General features: G+C 39.6%; 1 long non-coding RNA gene across 1 annotated transcript in view; it reads left to right on the top strand.

Moving 5' to 3' along the window:
- The window catches only part of LOC123388884, a 56836-nt gene that overhangs the window by 26439 nt on the left and 16140 nt on the right, over positions 1–14257 (top strand). The window contains exon 3 of the long non-coding RNA XR_006603402.1: positions 3094–3389. This is a non-coding gene — a long non-coding RNA (uncharacterized LOC123388884). The remainder of the gene's footprint in view (positions 1–3093; positions 3390–14257) is intronic.

The raw sequence follows: 14257 nt of genomic DNA, 5'->3' as shown, positions 1-14257 counted from the left end.
AATAAAAGGTACATAAGGATATGGTAGCAATAAATCCAGGCCTCTCAGTAATCACTAGATATGCACATGGACTTAACTTTTCAATTAAAAGAAAAATAATAAAAGACTAAATTTTTAGAAATATAGCTTCATGCTAAAACAAAGATACACACATCTTAAAAGTAGAATGTTGGAAAAAGACACACCTGGCAAATATTAACCAAAGAAAATTCATGTGGCTACATTTAGTTAAATAAAAGATAACATGTTAAGAAAATGTGTTACTGGAAATAAGATAATTCTATAACAATAAAAAGTTAATTCACCAGGAAAAATAGTAATAAACTTTTATATTTAACAATATAGCTTCAAAATATATAAATAAAAATTGACAGGAGAATTGACAAATCCATTATAGAGGTATTTTTAAGCCGTCTTTATCAGTAACTGGTAGGAAAGCTGGCCTCCTCCCCCCAAAATGTCACCGAAGATACGGAATTTCTGAACAGCAAAGTGAGCAACTTTGATTTGATGAATAGACATATGGAATATTGCATTCAAAAATTAATGAAAACAGGGGCGCCTGGGTGGCTCAGTGGGTTAAAGCCTCTGCCTTCGGCTCAGGTCATGATCCCAGGGTCCTGGGATCGAGCCCCACATCGGGCTCTCTGTTCAACAGGGAGTCTGCTTCCTCCTCTCTCTCTCTGCCTGTCTCTCTGCCTACTTGTGATCTCTCTCTCTCTCTGTCAAATAAATAAATAAAATCTTTAAAAAAAATTAATGAAAACACATTTTTATCACACATTTTTAAAAAAATGACCTCATGCTAGGCTGTAAAGTTGTCTTAAACATTTCAAAGAATTGGTATTATAAAAGACACATAGTATCACAATGCCAATTAGATATTTTTCTTTAAAGATTTATTTATTTATTGTAGAGAGAGAGCACACAAGCAGGGGAAGGGCAGAAGGAGAGGGAGGGAATCTCAAGCAGGCTCCCAACTCCTCATTGAGCATGCAGAGCCTGATGTGGGGCTCAATCCCATGACCCTGAGATCATGACCTGAACAGAAATTGAAAGTTGGCAGCTTAACCCACTGAACCATCCGGGTGCCCCCCAGTTAGACATTTTTAAAAGGACCAGAAACTTCTTTAAAGTTTTAGCTAAAGGGAATATTTAGAGATTGGGCCAGTTATACTAACAGATTCCTTCTTTGACCATACTCTTCATTGGACTCCTCTTCATTGGCAGTTTTTTCAACTGCCCCTTGTTGCAGCAAGTACCTCGTTGGTACTTGGACCCAAGGCTCAAATTATCACCCATGTTTCCTTAACTCAGGGGGAACCCCCCTCTCTGCCTAGATCCTCTCCTCACTCTATCCTGGAAGTTATTCCATAACTGGAAGACATAATCTTCACTCCCCTTTACCCACTGGGGCAGCCATGGAGCTCCTGTCACTTGGTTCCTTCCTCCAGACGCCGTCCTGTACTCCTGTTGCTAGGTTTCATGTAGCTCTTCTGGCTTTTTATCCATCCAGTCCTGGAAGTCTGAATCTTGTGCTTTCATCACAGGCAGAAGGGGAAGCTTGGGATTCTTTATTAGATTCTAGCTTACTTCTTAGAACATTAGGTTATTATTTTCAACACTATGATTTCCCATATTTTAATAGATTCACAGGTAAGACATTAATAGACTGTCTCATGTTAAGATATCTTTTATTTTTTTAATTAGATGACTCCACTGAAATTAAAAATTTTTTTTTCAACTTCAGTATAGCTGACACAATGTTACATTAGTCCCAGGTGTATGGCATAGTGATTTGATGAGTTTTTACACTTGTTCACCACAAGTGTAGCTACCCTCTGTACCATATAATGCTATTACCTTATCATTGAGTATATTCCTTATGCTGCACCGTTTATTTATTCCTGTGACTTGTCCATTCCATAACTGGAAGACATAATCTTCACTCCCCTTTACCCATTTTGCCCATCTCTCCCCTCCCCTCCCCGTCAGTTTGTTCTCTGTATTTATATTTATAGGTCTGATTCTGCTTTTTGTTTCCTTAGTCATGTGTTTTTGTTTTTGCTCTTTTAGATTCCACATACAAGTGAAATTATATGGTATTTGTCTTTCTCAATCTGACTTAAGGAACCTTTATACACTGTTAGTGGGAACATAAATTCATGGTAGCCACTGTGGAAAACAGTATGGAGGTTCCTCAAAAATTTTAAATAGAAATACCATATGATCCAATATTTCCACTACTGGGTATTGACCCAAAGGAAAAAAAAAACACACTAATTTGCAAAGATACATGCACCCCTATGTTTACTGCAGCATTATTTACAAGAGCCAAGACATGGAAAGAGCCCAGGTGTCCATCACTGATAGAAGAATGGATAAGGAAGAGGTGGTATATATAACACAATGGATTATTATTCATCCATAAAGAAGGATGAGATCATGCCGTTTTGACAGCATGGATGGACCTAGGGCATTATGCTAATTGAAATATTAAAAACCTTAAGGCAGCAAAGGAAGAAAAAGAAACCCTGGGGTAAGAGCAGCCTTCTGGCCACAGCAATCTAACAGCCACTTTTCTTTTTCGCTGTATTTCCCACCCAGCCTTAGGACCTTCACGAACCCTAAGTTCCTGTCATGGCCCACAGGGCAGCTCTGTGAATGACAGGAGTGACTCTGGTACTTGGAACCCTGTCTTTGCCCACACAACCTTGGTGAGTAGAAGGTAAATGAGGCCCCATACAAGGACAGATATCACCTTCCTAAAACAAAGGGAGAGCCCTTTCAGACCAGGAATTCCTTAGTTAAAATCCTTCTGTATAGTCAGTTTTCAGATTTTTTTCATTCATGAATTTTAATATTATCCAGACATACAGAAGCTTCCTGACAGGTTTATGCATATAGGGATTGGACGTTACTTTGCCCACTGATGCTGGTTCCTGACCTTCCCATTTAAGGATTTCTCATCTTCCAGCAGCAGACATAAAGGCATATGTGGACCGTACCAATGTAGAAAGAGTCTCTGAAAACCACCCACATATAAGGTGTGAGTCATGCCAAGGTACATCCACATTTCTCTATCCCTTTCAGGTCAGTTCTTGGAGAGACCAGGGAATCCAGAGTTTCCTACATGACTGGGGAGTCCTTGGAAATGAGTTTCATCTGAGTCAAGGAAGAAGAATCACATCCTGACAAGGACAGTTGCTTTGTCCCCAAGCCCAGAGCCATAAAGAAAAGCTGGTAAAGTGTCCCCAGATGCTGATAAGTTTGTAGGATTTACATTGGACTGACTATACATGTGGCTAACAAGTGAACCCTGGCCCATCTTCATGGAGAAGGTCTACAGCAGACCCTGGGCCAGAACTGGGAGGAACATATCTCCTCAAGTAGGTCTCTTACATATTTGACTTTATGGCCCTTACGTGACCAACATGGCCTGGCCCTGCCACCACTCTGTGCCCTGAGCAGGGTGGAGAATTTTGAGACCAGCTTCTGGCCATGGTCCCATCTGCATGAGACTGGAAAGGACTTAACATTCTGAACTTGTCCCTGCCTCTCTTTCTTGATTGCTCCTCAACAAGTGGAGCCCAAAGCAATGGCGCTATAGGGTTCTGTTGCCAGCCTGTTCAGAGTGACCTTGGCCCCTGTGGAAGGCAAGACTCAAGGTAGTGATCCGGGGTCAGAGGTCTGGGCCAGCCCTGAAAGTGTCTGTTCCATATAGTTCTTCCCTGTGCATATGGCCTTGTCCCACTTCCCAGGACCAGTTCCAGGGCTGGCCCATCTACGTTCCTGAGGGTCAGTTTGAGGTCCCTCCCAAAATAAACTATTATTGAGGACACCCAAGTAGTGGGATGGAAACCTTGGGTCCTGGCTGGTCACGTCTATACGCATTTTCTGTACTTCTGCTTGGAGACCTGCTTGGAGCATGTCTCACTCTGAAACAGATCTAGAACTTAAATTTAGAACTTAAAGTCATTTAAACCTGGATCCCACTTCTATTTGAAGGACCAGGGTTGCACCCATTGAACTGCAACATCAGAGGCTTAATATTATGTTGGAGAACGTTCACTAAAATGATCTAGCCAGTTGTTAAAAAAAAAAAAAATAAACCAGCAAATAGAAATAAAGATCTGTGGAGGTGGTAAGTACTCAGATTTGCCACAGTATTATCTACCATATTGCCACATATTATGTACAATGTCCAGTTTTCAACAAAAAATATGAGACAGGAAATATGTACACTGGGAAATAAACAGGCCCCAGAAACTGCCTGTTAATAGATGTTGGATTAAGCAGAAAAAGACCTCCAAATAGCTGGAAAATACAATTGAAATGAAAAACTTACTAGAGGGTCTTAACAGATTTGAACTAGTAAAAGAAAGAATTAGGCAAACATTGATAGAAATTATGTAATCTGAAAGAAGAAAGAAGAAAAAAATGAAAGGAGACTCAGGGAAAATGTGGGGCATGGTAAAGCACACCCACATATGCTTAAAGGCAGAACCAGGGCAGAGAAGGGAGAAGAAAAATATTTTGAGGAAATAGTGACTGAAAATATCCAAAATTTATTGAAAAACAAAACCCCACAGAGTCAGGAAGCTCAACAAACTCCAAGTAAAATGAGTTTAGAAGAGATACACAATTAGATATATCATATTAAAAATACAAAGAGACATTAAAAGTATAGATTGTTCTAGGCAGAGCAATCTGTACTTTTAATGCCATTCTGATCAAAATTCCACTGGTATTTTTCAAAGAACTGGAGCAAATAATCTTAAAATTTGTATGGAATCAGAAGAGACCCCGAATTGCTAAGGAAATGTTGAAAAAGAAAAAACTGGCGGCATCATGTTACCTGATTTCAAGCTTTACTACAAAGCTGTGATCACCAAGACAGCATGGTACTGGCATAAAAACAGACACATAGACCAGTGGAACAGAGTAGAGAGCCCAAATATGGACCCTCAACTCTATGGTCAAATAATCTTCAACAAAGCAGGAAAAAAATATACAGTGGAAAAAAGACAGTCTCTTCAATAAATGGTGCTGGGAAAATTGGACAGCTATATGTAGAAGAATGAAACTCAACCATTCTCTTACACTGTACACAAAGATAAACTCCAAATGGATAAAAGACCTCAATGTCAGATGTCAGATGTCAGAATCCTAAAGGAGAACATAGGCAGTAACCTCTTCGATATCAGCCACAGCAACTTCTTTCAAGATATGTCTCCAAAGGCAAAGGAAACAAAAGCGAAAATGAACTTTTGGGACTTCATCAAGATCAAAAGCTTCTGCACAGCAAAGGAAACAGTCAACAAAACAAAGAGGCAACCCACAGAATGGGAGAAGATATTTTCAAATGACAGTACAGACAAAAGGCTGATATCCAGGATCTATAAAGAACTCCTCAAACTCAACACATACAAAACAGATAATCATGTCAAAAAATGGGCAGAAGACATGAACAGACACTTCTCCAATAAGACATACAAATGGCTATCAGACACATCAAAAAATGTTCATCATCACTAGCCATCAGGGAGATTCAAATTAAAACCACACTGAGATACCACCTTATACCAGTTAGAATGGCCAAAATTAACAAGACAGGAAACAATGTGTGTTGGAGAGGATGTGGAGAAAGGGGAACCCTTTTCCACTGTTGGTGGGAATGCAGGTTGGTGCAGCCACTTTGGAGAACAGTGTCGAGATTCCTTAAGAAATCAAAAATAGAGCTTCCCCATGACCCTGCAATTGCACTACAGGGTATTTACCCCAAAGATACAGATGTAGTGAAAAGAAGGGCCATCTGTACCCCAATGTTCATAGCAGCAATGGCCATGGTCGCCAAACTGTGGAAAGAACCAGGATGCCCTTCAACGGATGAATGGATAAGGAAGATGTGGTCCATATACACTATGGAGTATTATGCCTCCATCAGAAAGGGTGAATATCCAACTTTTGTATCAACATCGATGGGACTGGAAGAGATTATGCTGAGCTAAATAAGTCAAGCAGAGAGAGTCAGTTATCATATGGTTTCACTTATTTGTGGAGCATAACAAATAACACGGAGGACATGGGGAGATGGAGAGGAGAAGGGAGTTGAGGGAAATTGGAAGGGGAGATGAACCATGAGAGACTATGGACTCTGAAAAACAATATGGGGGTTTGGAAGGGGCAGGGAGAGGAAGGTTGGGGGAGCCAGGTGGTGGGTATTATGGAGGGCATGTATTGCATGGAGCACTGGGTGTGGTGCATAAACAATGAATTCTGTTACACTGAAAAGAAATTTTAAAAAATAAAAATACAAAGAGACAAGAGGCACCTGGGTGGCTCAGCGGGTTAAGCCTCCGCCTTTGGCTCAGGTCATGATCTCAGGGTCCTAGGATCAAGCCCTGCATTGGGCTCTGCTCAGCAGTGAGCCTGCTTCCCCCTCTCTCTATGCCTGCCTCTCTGCCTACTTGTGATCTCTCTCTCTGTCAAATAAATAAATAAAACCTTTAAAAAAATACAGAGAGACAAAACCAAAGGGATAATTTTGAATACAGCAGGAAAATAATCACTCATCACCTAAAGGGAAACAGTAAAAACAGCCGTCTTCTTATCAGAGACAGTGGAGTCTACAAAGCTGTAGGCAACATATTCAGAGCTCAGAGGAAAAAATCTGTCAAAGAAGAATCACATATTCAGCAAGGCTATCTTTTTCTTTTTTAAGATTTTATTTATTTATTTGACAGAGAGAGAGAGAGAGAGTACATGCACAAGCTGGGGAGAGGGAAAGGGAGAAGCAGGCTCCCCACTGAGCAGGGAGCCCGATGTGGTGCTCCATCCCAGGACCCTAGAATCACAACCTGAGCCAAAAGTAGATGCTTAACTTGACTGAGCCACCCAGGGTGCTGTTAAGCAAAGCTATTTTCAAAGAATGAAGACAAAATAAAGATGGCCCTCATAAACAAAAACAAAATTTGTTGCTACCAAACCCATCTTGCAAAAGATTAAAAGGAAGTTTTTCAGATGATAATTTAAATTGGCATGATAAAACAGAATGCTGGAAAAGGTCATTGTGTAGTTATAAGAGATAATATATATGCAGATTTCTCACCCTTTTCTTAACTTATTTACAAAGTAATAATATCAAACAATATGCATATAATGTATTGTCAGGCCTAACCTTTGGAATCTATATTTGTCACTAACAGCACAAAGAAGGTAGTGAAAGCAAAGCTGTTTGGGGCTAAGAAAATTACTTGAGACAGTAACTGGAATCCACAAAAACAAATGAAGAATACCAGAAATGGTAAATAATGAGGTTAATATTTTAAAAAGCTATAGTTACTTGTTTTCCTTTTTTTGTGTGCGCTTCTTCAAAAGTCACAACATTACTTAATAATTATAGCAATGTACTTGTTGGGTTTGCAGGTTATAGATAGATGTAGTATGTCTAACAATAATACTACAAAAAGGAGTGAAGAGGAATAGTTGTATAGTGGTAATGTCTCTGTATCTCACTGGAACTAAGTTATTAATAAATCTGAAGCTGATTTTAGTAAGTTAAGATGTAGAAGGTAAGCCTAGAGGAAACATTAAAGAAACAACTTTAAAAGTTATAGTGAAAAAAATCCTAGAAATTAAAATGTTACTTTGTAAAATTTCTGCTTACTGTAAAAGAGGAATAGAGGAACAAAAAATACATAAGACATGTAGAAAACAAAAGCTAAAATGCAGTTGTAAATAAACTATGTCCCTAAAAGTCTTAAATGTGAATGGATTACAACACATTCAAAAGGTAAGATTGTCAGTCTAGATTAAAAAAAAACAAACAAACAAGGTTGAACCATATGCTGTCTACAGGAGACATATATTAGATTCAAAGATACAGACAGATTGAAAGTAAAAGGATGAATAAATAGATTTCAGGCAAAGACCAATCACAATAAAGCTGGAGTAGCTACACTAATATAAGACAAGATAGACTTCAAAACAAAAAATGTTGGGGTGCTTGGGTGACTCAGTCAGCTAAGTCTCCAACTCTTGATTTTGGCTCAGGTCAAGATCTCAGTGTTGTGAGATCATGCCCCACATTGGGCTCTGCACCAGGCGTGGAACCTGCTTAAGATTTTCTCTTTCCCTCTCCCTCTGCCTCTTCCTCTCGCCAGTCTCTTTCTCTCTCTCAAAAAAACAAACAAACAAAAAAAGGTACTGGAGATTAAGAAGGACATTTTATAATGATGAAAAAGCCATTACATTAAGAATATATAATAATTCAAGGGGTGAGCCATTCTGCATTTCTCTCAGTAATGTGTGACTGTTCTAGTTGTATTATAACCTTGCCTGCACTTGGCATTGTCAGTCTTTTAAATTTTAGGCATTCTGGTGTGGGGATGTCAGTGTGGGTATGTATGAGATGGTGTCTCATTGTGGTTATAATTTGCTTTTCCCCAATAATTAATTTTGAATAGCTTTTTATGACTTAATTGACATCTGTGTATCTCCTTAAGTGAAGGACTCAGATCTTTTTTACAGGCCTGTTTGTCTGTAAATGTTCTTTATATATTCTGCATTAAAGCCCTTAATTAGAAGAGAAAGCATAAGAATTAAAAACATACATGCATCTAATAACAGAACACCAAAAACATTAAGCAAAAACTGACGGAAAAAGGGGCACCTGGATGGCTTAGTCAGTTAAGTGTCTAACTCTTCATTTTGGCTCAGGTCATGTTCTTAGAGTCATGGGATCAAGTCCCATGTTGGGCTCCATGCTTAGTGGGGAGTTTGCTAGAGATTCAAACAAATATATAAATCTTTAAATATGTATCATTGCTTAGGATTGGGGGGTATAGAGGGAATGGGACAGTGTTAGTGGAGTGTGGGGTTTTATTTTGTTGAGGTGATGAAAATGTTCTAAAATTGCTTATTTATTATGGTTACACATACCTGCGAATATACTAACAACCCACTAGTCCTTTGGGCAAGCCTCCAGAAAGCAAGACCACTGACTGCACAGTGGATGTTTCTCTTTCCCTCTGAAGGAGAAGCCCAGAGCTGGGAGTTTTCTCCTGAATGTGCTTTGCTGGGCCACACAAGGGACGTGGCTGGGGTTGGTAAAATGTCACCAGTTTAACCATCCACCCCAATGCATTTCTTATTGGCTTTGCACTCACTTGAGTACTGCAGTGTCTTAACTGCTTTCTGGAGTTCTCAAAAGCATTTTGTTCCATATCTTCTTGTTAGACAAAGTCTCTGTGGGAGAATGAAGGCCAGGGCCTTTCTAGCCCACCGTTTTGCGGACATCATTCCTCTGGGTTCATAGATCTTTTATTATGTTGTACCTCAGGTTTCTGCTGAAAAGTCTGCTTTTTCAAATTTTTTCCCTTTATATGTAGGTGTTATTTTGCTCTCTAATCGCTTTCAAGAATTTTTTCTTTGACTTTAGTTTTCAGAAGTTTATACGTGTTTTGGTTTTTTATGTTTTTTAGGGTTAACTCAGCTTCTTAAATCTATAGGTTTATGTCATTTGATAAACTTGGGAATTTTCAGCTAAAAATGCTTCAAAGACTTTGCAGGCCAATCCTCTTTCTCCCCTCCCTTCTGAGCTCAGATGATGTATTAGATCTTTTGTTATAGTGTCACAGAATCTGTATTTTTTTTGTCTGTTTTCTGTCCTCCGTTAAGACTGAGTAATTTATACTGTTTTATCTCCAAGTCCGTAGATATTGTTCTCTCCATCCAGTTCTGCTCTCGAGCCTACACAGTGAGCTCTAAAATTGTCACTTACAGTATGTTTTCAATTCTAAAATTTCCATTTGTTTCTTCATTTCTTCCATTCCTTTGCTGAGACTTTAAATTTCTTAGCTGAGACCCTGTTTTTTGTTTCACGCATTTGCATAATTGCCCACTACAGTATTTTTATGATGGCTGCTTTCAAATCTTTGTTAGATTATTGAAATATCTGTCACCAACTTGTTAATGTCTGTTAATTGTCTTTTTTTTCATCCAAGTTTTCATCCAAGTGATCTTCCTTGTTCTTGGGCTGAGAAAAATCTTTTGTTGGAAAAAAAAAAAAAGTCGTTGAATCCTGGACATTTTGAATGTAGCTGTGAAAACTGGATCTGATTTGAACCTTCTGTCTCACCTGGCTTGCTTTGATACTGCTCTAGCAAAGGAAGAGGTGGTGCTACTTCATTATGGCCATGGGGGGTAGAAGCCCAACTTCCCCATTTGTCCACCTTCCCAAATACTTACGGAGGTAAGGGTTGGGATTTCTAGTTCCTCACTAGGCCTTCCCTGACATTATTCTGGCTGAGGAGTTAGAGGGCCCTGTCACTATTCTTTTGGCCTCCAGTGACACCATAAGGTGGGATTGTGGCCTCATTACTGCTGGGCAGTAGCCAAAGTTCCAGCTTTGCTCTGACACCACCCCCAAAAGGGAGGGGGAAGGGATGCTCTCTTACTATTGGGTGCAAGAGGAGAATGTCCAGGTTTCCCACATGGTCTCCACTATCGTTGCTAAGAAAGTGGTGTGTTTATTGCCAGCCAGCATGGATGCATGTCCTAGCTCTTGGCCATTTCTGACACCACCCAGCAGGGTTTTATGACCCCCTCTTTACAGTCTCACAAGGAGGGTGGGGAGTCTAGGGTCCCCACTCAGTCTTTGCTGGTGTGGGTAGTGATAGGACTAGTTTTTTTCTGTGTTGTTTGGCTGAAGTAGAGTGGTTATTATCTAAGAATTTTTTGTCTTGCTAGGGATACCCCTTTCTTGGCCCTTTGGTTAAAGAATACAGGCTCTTGTTTGGGCTATGCAATATTTTTGTGTGTCTGGTTCTTCAGCTCCAAGTCTGGGGTATATGAAGCAAAAGGCCCCGCAATCACCACATCATTCCTCTTTTCCTGAGGTTCCTACCTGACCTTTCTTCTCTCCACTTTTCAGTCTTTTTATGAGTTTTTAGATATACTTAATGGGAAAAATAAGGAAAATTTTATCTGTCTACTCCATTTTCCCACAATAATTCACCTTTAGGTTGAAATTTTTAGTTCATAATGTATAATTTAATTATTTTATCCAATAATATGTGCCAGTAGTATTACTAACAATTTGATAGATGAGAAGAGTATTTCTTTGTAGTTTTTTTTGTGCTCATCTCAACATTTCTACACAAAAAATGCATAAGATATAAATTTAAATTTTGAGTTGATCTACACTGTTGGGGTCCATGATCAAAGGAATGAGACTGATACAAAGCGAAGGTCAAGCAAAGCTTTATTTCACGCCAAGCATCAAGACTCAAACTGACCCGTCAGGGCTGTCTCTTACGAAAAGGTGACAGCGACGACCCCGGCAAGGCCACTCCCAACATAGCTGCTCTGGACGAGGCCTCTCCCTAGACGATGCTGCTCCTGACTAGGCCGCTCACCGAGGAGGCCTCACATCGAGGAAGCCACTCCCAGAAGGAAGCTGCTCCCGCAAGGCCACTCGGCAAGGCCTCGGAGCGGCTGGACCGCTGGCGGCTCTCATGGCTCTGACAGCTCTGACAAGAGCTCTGACAGCTCTCACAGCTCTTACAGCTCTGACAAGAGCTCTGATAGCTATGTCTCTTACAAGAGCTCTGACGGCTCTGACAGTTCTTACAAGAGCTCTGACAGCTCTTATGGCTCTTACAAGAGCTCTGACGGCTCTCCCAGCTCTGACGACTCTCCTACTCCTCTGATGGCTCTCCTTCTTCGAGGGCTCTCCTACTCCTCCAAAGACTCTCCTACTCCTCTCCAGCCTCAGCCTCGCAGACTAACCTTTATAGGGATGGTTGAGCCCCGCCCCCACACAGGTGGCCAATGGGATTTAAACTCACATCAGTAAATATATGCACTCCCCTCTTATTGGATGTCTTCACCTGGCCTGACTCGCCCTTATATCTAGGCTTTGCAAGTAAGTTCCTATGGGAGGGGCAGGGTCAATCCAAATTCACTGCATAGGGTCAATCTAAGTTCACTGCAACAAAATGGCTCCCTCTGGCCAACCAGGCCCTTACATACACCATTAGGAATTGTAACAGTAGATGAAACAACATAGTGGTATTTATATAGTTGAAAAGGCCAGAGGCTATGTAACTTGAAGCAGAATGGGGGTAGACAAATATGCAAGTCTCTTGACGCTTTGTCCAGTGTTCCAACAAGAAGTTACCTCTCAAAATGAAAAACTTTTTCTTATAACTCTCAGAAAATCTATTCCTGAAACAGTTGGTTTTGTACCCGAAACATACTAATCTACAATACTAACTGAATTGTATCTTCTGATTTTGAAAGTATAATTGCACCTTGATTTTGAAAAAATCTAAAAGCTTAAAGCTTCATAAAGTCAGCTTTAAGAATTTTATCACCTGGGGCATTTGGCAAAAGACCAGAGCAATTGTCAGGCATCAAGAATGGAGCTACCCTCTGTTTTCTGTACTGCTCACTGAGAACAATTTTTCCCAATGCCTACTGCCAATAACCTGTCTTTCAGCTAGTTTCACAAGGATCTAAAGGATCATATCCCAGCTATGGTAGTCTCAGACAGCACTCAAGGTCTCTGATAATCTAATTCAAGCTTTCATTTCTAATATTTTTTCTTTTCTCTTATCAGGAGCCCCCTACACCAGCAAGACTAGTTTCCCGCTGGTTCCTACAGATGCTGTATTCACTCTCGCTCTGAGCCTTTTGTTCCTATAGTACACTTGCCCTTGCCTTTCCCTTCCTCTCCAGATACTAAGATTCCATCCACTCTTCAGATTTGAATGATTAAAAATTCTGCTCTCAATTCTTAGAATATAGTCTTCAGTCAGTTCTTCAGACTTGTATTTATTAAGGAAGAAACCTGATCTTATACACACATACACATATATGATGATATATTATGACCAAGTAGGATTAATTCAAAGGAATGTGATATTGGTTAACATAAAAATTCAGTCAATGTACTTCTCTATTAAAAGTGTGAAGAGAAAATAAGGTCATGTTGATCTAGTGCAGAAAATGAATATGACAAAATACCACCATTTGTGATAAAACAAACAAACAAACAAACAAACCTCACAGCACACTAGGAATACAAGGGAATGTCCTTAATTGTCTGATAACAGATAACCACAAATTAAAGCTCACACATTAAATGGTAAAGTACTGAATGTTATTATTTGTATTCAACATTGCACTGGCTTGCGCCATATGGTACTATAATGTAAGAAGAGAATTTAAAAGGTATTATGAATAGAAAAGAAAAAATAAGATGGCCATTATTTATAGATGATGATTGTATATGCAGAAATTCCAAAAGAATATACAAATAAGCTATTGGAAGAAAGTGAATTTATCAAGGTTACTGGATATAAGGTCAATATACAAAAATCAGTTATATTTCTATGTACTAGTAAGAAATAATTGGAAAATGAAGTTTAAAAAATACTTTTTACAGTAGTACAGTGAGCACGTCGTGTCCTCTCATGATTCCTTGTCATTGCACAAACTTTTCCTCTGATGTGAATGCTTTTCCATCTACCTCCACACACCTACCTGTTGAAATCCTACATTTCTTTCTAGTCTCTCTTTCTTCTTATAACTCCTTATAACTCTTAAAGCATTCTTTCTTCCCCTTCCTAAGAATTTTTTTTAAGGTTTTATTTATTTGGGAGAGAGAGAGCCAAAGGTAGTGAGAGAGCACAAGCAGGGAGGAGAGGGAGAAGCAGACTCCCCACTGAGTAGGGAAAGCAATGCGGGACTCTCTCCCAGGACCCTGGGATCATGACCTGGGCCATAGGCAGAGACACTTAACTGAGCTACCCAGGCGCCACCCCCTTCCCAAGTAGTTTTTAAACTCCAATTCATGAGCAAATTTTCTTGAAAAAACAAAAAGTAACACAAGTGCCAAACATAGAAAAGTGACAAAGGTGGAGATTTTGACCCAAGAATGTAGAATGAACTCAGAGCCATGACTTTCTAAAAACATCTGCAAATCACAGATTGAAATTCATTAACATATTTTTAGATACCCAACGACCCCAAATTTGCTACTATAATTAATATCTCTAAAAAATGAATCTTTCTCCCACTTTATGGAAGATAAGGTCAGCAGGAGGAAATTCCTTCACCTCCAAATCAAACAGGAACTTACCTGCATTCTCATATTTCTGTAGGCTTTTTCCTCCACCCTAAGGTTAATTTCTTCACCTGTGCTCTAACCCTGATTCCCTTAGAACATTGCAGACAATTTGTCCCACCT

Source organism: Mustela putorius, unplaced genomic scaffold (genome assembly GCF_011764305.1).
Source record: "Mustela putorius furo isolate JIRA1106 unplaced genomic scaffold, ASM1176430v1.1 tig00003923_pilon_pilon_pilon, whole genome shotgun sequence".
NCBI classification, from domain to species: Eukaryota; Metazoa; Chordata; class Mammalia; order Carnivora; family Mustelidae; genus Mustela; species Mustela putorius.
This window is presented reverse-complemented; position numbering and strand designations above follow the sequence as displayed.